At 43.6% G+C, this 7,500-nt stretch overlaps 1 pseudogene; it reads left to right on the top strand.

Annotated features, from left to right (window-relative positions):
* Nucleotides 1-18, top strand: part of LOC149977924 (28S ribosomal RNA) — a 1,931-nt pseudogene extending 1,913 nt beyond the window's left edge.
* The last annotated feature ends 7,482 nt before the right edge of the window (nt 19-7,500 follow it).

Genomic DNA, 7,500 nt, shown 5'->3' with positions numbered 1-7,500 from the left:
TGTTAGAACAATGTTTGTGAGTGCATTGGGAAAGTATTCAGACCCTTGACTTTTTCCAAATTTGGAACATTACAACCTTATTCCAAAATGTATTAAATTGTTTATTTTTCTCATCATTCTACACACAATAACACATAATGACAAAGCATAAACAGGTTTTTAGAAATGTTAGCAATTTCATAAAAGAAAAAAACAGAAATATCACATTTACATAAGTATTCAGACCCTTTACTCAGAACTTTGTTGAAGCACCTTTGGTAGTGATTACAGCCTCAAGTCTTCTTGTGTATGTCGCTACAACCTTGGCACACCTGTACTTAGGGTGTTTCTCCTCTGAAGCAGATCCTCTCAAGCTCTGTCAGGTTGGATGGGGAGCGTTGCTGCACAGCTGTTTTCTGGTCTCTCCAGAGATTTTAGATCGGGTTCAAGTTTGGACTCTGGCTGGGCCACTCAAGGACATTAAGAGACTTGTCCCGAAGCCACTCCTGTGTTGTCTTGGCAGTGTGCTCAGGGTTGTTGTCCTGTTGGAAAGCAATCCTTCACCCCAGTCTGAGGTCCTGAGCACTCTGGAGTAGGTTTTCATCAAGGACCTCTCTGTACTTTGCTCCGTTCATCTTTCCCTCAATCCTGACCTGTCTCCCAGTCCCTACCGCTTAAAAACATCCCCACAGCATGATGCTGCCACCACCATGCTTCACCATAGGGATGGTGCAATGTTTCCTCCAGACGTGACGCTTGGCATTCAGGCCAAAGAGTTCAATCTTGTTTTCATCAGACCAGAGAATCTTGTTTCTCATCGTCTGAGAGTCTTTAGCTGCCTTTTGGCAAACTCCAAGAGGGCTGTCATGTGCTTTTTACTGAGTAGTGGCTTCCGTCTGGCCACTCTACCATATAGACATGATTGATGGACTGCTGCAGAGACGGTTGTCCTTTTGGAACGTTCTCCCATCTCTACAGAGGAACTCTGGAGCTCTGTCAAAGTTACCATCGGGTTCTTGGTTACTGCCCTGACCAAGGCCCTTCTCCCCCAATTGCTCAACTTGGCCGGGCTGCCAGCTCTAGGAAGAGCCTTGGTGGTTCCAAACGTCTTCCATTTAAGAATGATGGGGGCCACTGTGTTCTTTGGGACTTTCAATGCTGCAGACATTTTTTGGTACCCTTCCCCAGATCTGTGCCTCAACACAATCCTGTCCCGGAGCGCTACGGACAATTCCTTCCACCTCATGGCTTGGTTTTTGCTCTGACATGCACTGTCAACTTTGGGACCTTATGTGGACAGTTTTGTGCCTTTTCAAATCATGTCCAATCAATTGAATTTACCACAGGTGGACTCCAATCAAGTTGTAGAAACATCTCAAGGATGGAATCAGGATGTACCTGAGCTCAATTTGGAGTCCCATAGCAAAGGGTCTGAATACTTATGTATTTCTGAATGCACTTTCTGAATGCACTGTATGTTGTGCAGATGAGAGTAAACCTGGTGAGCCTTTCCCAGCTAGCTAGTTTATGCTGTCTAGCTGACAACAACAGCAGGATGGCACTAGTTAAAACTTGTAAAATAATGTTAGCGTCATCCTGATAAGCCCTTACCAGCTAGCTAGTTCATGCTGTCTAGTTACAATTTGTAAAAGAAAGTGTTTTTTTCCATGGACGAGGGAGAAGTATTGGTCACCATCTGAAATCTGAATGTCACCTTGACATGCCAATTGGCTAGCATAACAACAAGCCGGTGTGAATGACAAGTGCAACCGTGTTGTTTTGTGGTGCTTCCCACTGTTGCTTCCCACTGGGCAGCAGTTGCACTTGCTTTACTGGGCAGCTATATCACATCAATGGCAATAGGTAAAGTGGCCAATTGGTTCCATCCCACTTGATTATACATCAACATTGAGGAATATAAATCGTCAGTCACAGGCTTCATTAGGAAATGTGTTGATGATGTTGTACCCTTAATAACAATCCGGACATACAGTGCCTTGCGAAAGTATTCGGCCCCCTTGAACTTTGCAACCTTTTGCCACATTTCAGGCTTCAAACATAAAGATATAAAACTGTATTTTTTTGTGAAGAATCAACAACAAGTGGGACACAATCATGAAGTGGAACGACATTTATTGGATATTTCAAACTTTTTTAACAAATCAAAAACTGAAAAATTGGGCGTGCAAAATTATTCAGCCCCTTTACTTTCAGTGCAGCAAACTCTCTCCAGAAGTTCAGTGAGGATCTCTGAATGATCCAATGTTGACCTAAATGACTAATGATGATAAATACAATCCACCTGTGTGTAATCAAGTCTCCGTATAAATGCACCTGCACTGTGATAGTCTCAGAGGTCCGTTAAAAGCGCAGAGAGCATCATGAAGAACAAGGAACACACCAGGCAGGTCCGAGATACTGTTGTGAAGAAGTTTAAAGCCGGATTTGGATACAAAAAGATTTCCCAAACTTTAAACATTCCAAGGAGCACTGTGCAAGCAATAATATTGAAATGGAAGGAGTATCAGACCACTGCAAATCTACCAAGACCTGGCCGTCCCTCTAAACTTTCAGCTCATACAAGGAGAAGACTGATCAGAGATGCAGCCAAGAGGCCCATGATCACTCTGGATGAACTGCAGAGATCTACAGCTGAGGTGGGAGACTCTGTCCATAGGACAACAATCAGTCGTATATTGCACAAATCTGGCCTTTATGGAAGAGTGGCAAGAAGAAAGCCATTTCTTAAAGATATCCATAAGAAGTGTCGGTTAAAGTTTGCCACAAGCCACCTGGGAGACACACCAAACATGTGGAAGAAGGTGCTCTGGTCAGATTAAACCAAAATTTAACTTTTTGGCAACAATGCAAAACGTTATGTTTGGCGTAAAAGCAACACAGCTCATCACCCTGAACACACCATCCCCACTGTCAAACATGGTGGTGGCAGCATCATGGTTTGGGCCTGCTTTTCTTCAGCAGGGACAGGGAAGATGGTTAAAATTGATGGGAAGATGGATGGAGCCAAATACAGGACCATTCTGGAAGAAAACCTGATGGAGTCTGCAAAAGACCTGAGACTGGGATGGAGATTTGTCTTCCAACAAGACAATGATCCAAAACATAAAGCAAAATCTACAATGGAATGGTTCAAAAATAAACATATCCAGGTGTTAGAATGGCCAAGTCAAAGTCCAGACCTGAATCCAATCGAGAATCTGTGGAAAGAACTGAAAACTGCTGTTCACAAATGCTCTCCATCCGACCTCACTGAGCTCGAGCTGTTTTGCAAGGAGGAATGGGAAAAAATGTCAGTCTCTCGATGTGCAAAACTGATAGAGACATACCCCAAGCGACTTACAGCTGTAATCGCAGCAAAAGGTGGCGCTACAAAGTATTAACTTAAGGGGGCTGAATAATTTTGCAAGCCCAATTTTTCAGTTTTTGATTTGTTAAAAAAGTTTGAAATATCCAATAAATGTCGTTCCACTTCATGATTGTGTCCCACTTGTTGTTGATTCTTCACAAAAACATACAGTTTTATATCTTTATGTTTGAAGCCTGAAATGTGGCAAAAGGTCGCAAAGTTCAAGGGGGCCGAATACTTTCGCAAGGCACTGTAGCTATCTTCTCGGACATCTTCAACCTGTCCCTGTCCCTGTCCCAGGCTGTAGTCCCCACCTGCTTCAAGGAGACCACCATCGTTCCAGTGCCAAAGAATAACAAGGTGACATGCCCAAATGAGTATCACCCATCACGTTCACCGTGGTCATCAAGATGTGCTTCGAGAGACTGGTCGTGGCCCACATCAAGGCCAGCATGCCAGGCAAACTGGACCCACCCCAATTTGTTTGCTGCTGCAACAGATCCACGGAATACACCATTTCAATCACTATTCAAATGGTTGTAACACATCTGGACAAGAGGAACACCTATGTAAGAATAATGCTCATTGACCACTGTTCAGCATTCAACACTATTGTTTCCTCAAAGCTCGACACCAAGCTCAGAGCCCTGGGTCTGGACACCACGTGTAACGGAATTCCTCCTCTTCGTCTGAGGAGGAGTAAGGATCGGACCAAAGCGCAGCGTGGTAAGTCTTCATGATGATATGTAATTGAAATGAACTGAACACTGAAATACAAAACAATAAACGATGTGAACAAAACGAAAACCGAAACAGTACTGTGTGGCCCAAACACTCACACGGAAACAAACACCCACAAACCAAAAGTGAAACCCAGGCTACCTTAGTATGATTCTCAATCAGAGACAACTAACGACACCTGCCTCTGATTGAGAACCATACTAGGCCGAACACAAAAAACAACATAGAAAAACAAACAGACTGCCCACCCCAACTCACGCCCTGACCATACTAAAACAAAGAATAAAATAACAGAACTATGTTCAGAATGTGACACCACCCTCTCCAACTGGATCCTGGACATCCTGACCAGCAGACCACATGCTGTGATTGGCAACAACACCTCTTCCACACTGACCCTTAACACAGGGGCCCCCCAGACCTCCTCAGCCCTCTGCTGTACTCCCTGTTCACCCACAACTCCATCATCAAGTTTTCTGATGATACAACGGTTGTAAGCCTGATAACCAACTATGACAAGTCAGCCTATAAGGAGAAGGTAAGTAGGGAACCCTGTTCACCGGATGTGCTACCTTGTCTCGGACCTGCTGTTTTCGACTCTCTCTCTCTACCGTACCTGCTGTCTCGACCTCTGAATGCTCTATGAAAAGCCAACTACCATTTACTCCTGAGGTACTGACTTGTTGCACCCTCTACAACCACTGTGATTATTATTTGACCCTTCTGGTCATCTATGAATGTTTAAACATCTTGAAGGACAATCTGGCCATAAATGGCCATGTACTCTTATAGTCGCTACCCGGCACAGCCAGAAGAAGACTGGCCATCCCTCAGAGCCTAGTTCCTCTCTAGGTTTCTTCCTAGGTTCCTGCCTTTCTAGGGAGTTTTTCCTAGCCACTTTCTGGGACTAAGCCTGGCCTCTTGAGGAGTGACGGACTCCATCCTAGCTGGAGGGGGGCTCTCATCTTATCTACGAACATAGACAGGGCTCTAACTCCCCTAGCTCCACAATGAAATAGGGTGCAGGCCAGGCAGCAGGCTGTTAGCCATCCTGCCAGCTTAGTGGAGTCTGACACTAGCACAGTCAGTGTAGTCAGCTCAGATATCCCCATTGAGACCGTGTCTGTGCCTCGACCTAGGTTGAGCAAAACTAAACATGGCGGTGTTCGCCTTAGCAATCTCACTGGAATAAAGACTTCCTCCATTCCTGCCATTATTGAAAGAGATTGTGATATCTCACATCTCAAAATAGGGCTACTTAATAATGTTAGATCCCTCACTTCCAAGACAGTTATAGTCAATGAACTAATCACTGATCATAATCTTGATGTGATTGGCATGACTGAAACAAGGCATTAGCCTGATTAATTTACTGTGTTAAATGAGGCCTCACCTCCTGGTTACACTAGTGACCATATCCCCCGTGCATCCCATAAAGGCGGAGGTGTTGCTAACATTTATGATAGCAAATTTTAATTTACCAAAAAAAAAAACTTTTCGTCTTTTGAGCTTCTAGTCATGAAATCTATGCAGCCTACTCAATCACGTTTTATAGCTACTGTTTACAGGCCTCCTGGGCCATATACAGTGTTCCTCACTGAGTTCTCTGAATTCCTATCGGACCTTGTAGTCATGGAAGATAATAGTCACATTTTTGGTGTCTTTAATATTCACATGGAAAAGTCCACAGACCCATTCCAAAAGGCTTCCGGAGCCATCATCGACTCAGTGGGTTTTGTCCAACATGCCTCCGGACCTACTCACTGCCAGTCATACTCTGGACCTAGTTTTGTCCCATGGAATAAATGTTGTGGATCTTAATGTTTTTCCTCATAATCCTGGACTATCGGACCACCATTTTATTACGTTTGCAATCGCAATAAATAATCTGTTCAGACCCCAACCAAGGATCATCAAAAGTCGTAAATTCTCGGACAACCTAAAGATCACTAGATGGTCTTCCAGACTCCCTACGCCTACCCAAGGACGTCAGAGTACAAAAATCAGTTAACCACCAAAAATCAGTTAACCAATTGAGGAACTCAATTTAACCTTGCGCAATACCCTAGATGTAGTCGCACCCCTAAAAACCAAAAACATTTGTCATAAGAAACTAGCTCCCTGGTATACAGAAAATACCTGAGCTCTGAAGCAAGCTTCCAGAAAATTGGAACGGAAATGGCGCTCCACCAAACTGGAAGTCTTCTGACTAGCTTGGAAAGACAGTACCGTGCAGTATCGAAGAGCCCTCACTGCTGCCCGATCCTATTTTTCCAACTTAGAGGAAAATAGGAACAATCCCAAAATCATTTTTGATACTGTCGCAAAGCTAACTAAAAAGCAGCATACCCGAAGAGATGGCTTTCACTTCAGCAGTGATAAATTCATTAACTTCTTTGACGAAAAGATCATGATCATTAGAAAGCAAATTACGGGGGGGGGGTGGGCTGAGCTGTACCCAAGGAAATAACTAATAAATGAATAAATATCAACAACAAAAAAAACTACCATAATTTCCGGACTATAAGCCGCTACACGCTTTGAACCTTGCGGTTTATACAATGATGCGGCTAATTTATGGATTTTCCCGCTTTCACAAGATTCATGCCGCCAAAAAACTGAGCACCGTCACATAATGTGACGTAAATCGAGCGCGCTCAAACTTCCCATCATTCTGATTACGGTAGTCATTTTGTCACCCTCATCATGGCAAAGACACGGAGAAATGCATATGATGCAGCTTTCAAGTTGAAGGCGATCGATCTGGCTGTTGGAAAAGGAAATAGAGCTGCTGACAGCGTGGAGCATTGTCAAAAAATCCACTATCATCAACGGGTTTCGAAAGGCTGGACTGCTGCGTGTTGAAGAGGGCAGCGATCCAACATCGGATGAAGCAATTCTGAGGCTATTCAACTCCGACACCGAAGGAGATGACTTCAGTGGTTTCAGTGCACAGGAGGAAGATAGTGACCAATGACTTTCTTGGTAGGCTATTGTTTACCGCTATTTTTTAAATTTTTGTTACAAGCCGTGTTTCGTTTAAAAGCCTATTTATTTTTGTTACAAGCCGTGTTTCGTTTAAAGTTCATTTGTTTCGGTAGGCACCTGCGGCTTATTTATCTAAAAAATACATATTTTTTTTAATTCAGTGGGTGTGGTTTATATTCAGGTGCGCTTAATAGTCCAGAAATTACGGTAAGCTAGTCTTGCCTGCTTCAAGAACAGCTAGCTAACTAACCAATAAAGTGGGTGGTCCGCCCAGTTCTAACTAGGGTATTTAGACAAAGTTTTCCTACAGGTAATGTATGCCCAAGGGTGACTTGGCTTGGTATCCCCTTTTCCCACCAATAAACAAACAGCCATACACCACAGCAATACATACTCAAATGATAACGGACAATGTGAGATGTACG

This window comes from Oncorhynchus mykiss, chromosome 15 (genome assembly GCF_057628025.1).
Source record: "Oncorhynchus mykiss isolate SJ-2025 chromosome 15, ASM5762802v1, whole genome shotgun sequence".
NCBI lineage: Eukaryota > Metazoa > Chordata > Actinopteri > Salmoniformes > Salmonidae > Oncorhynchus > Oncorhynchus mykiss.
Note: the sequence above shows the minus strand (reverse complement) of the source record. Positions and strands in the feature narration are given on the sequence as shown.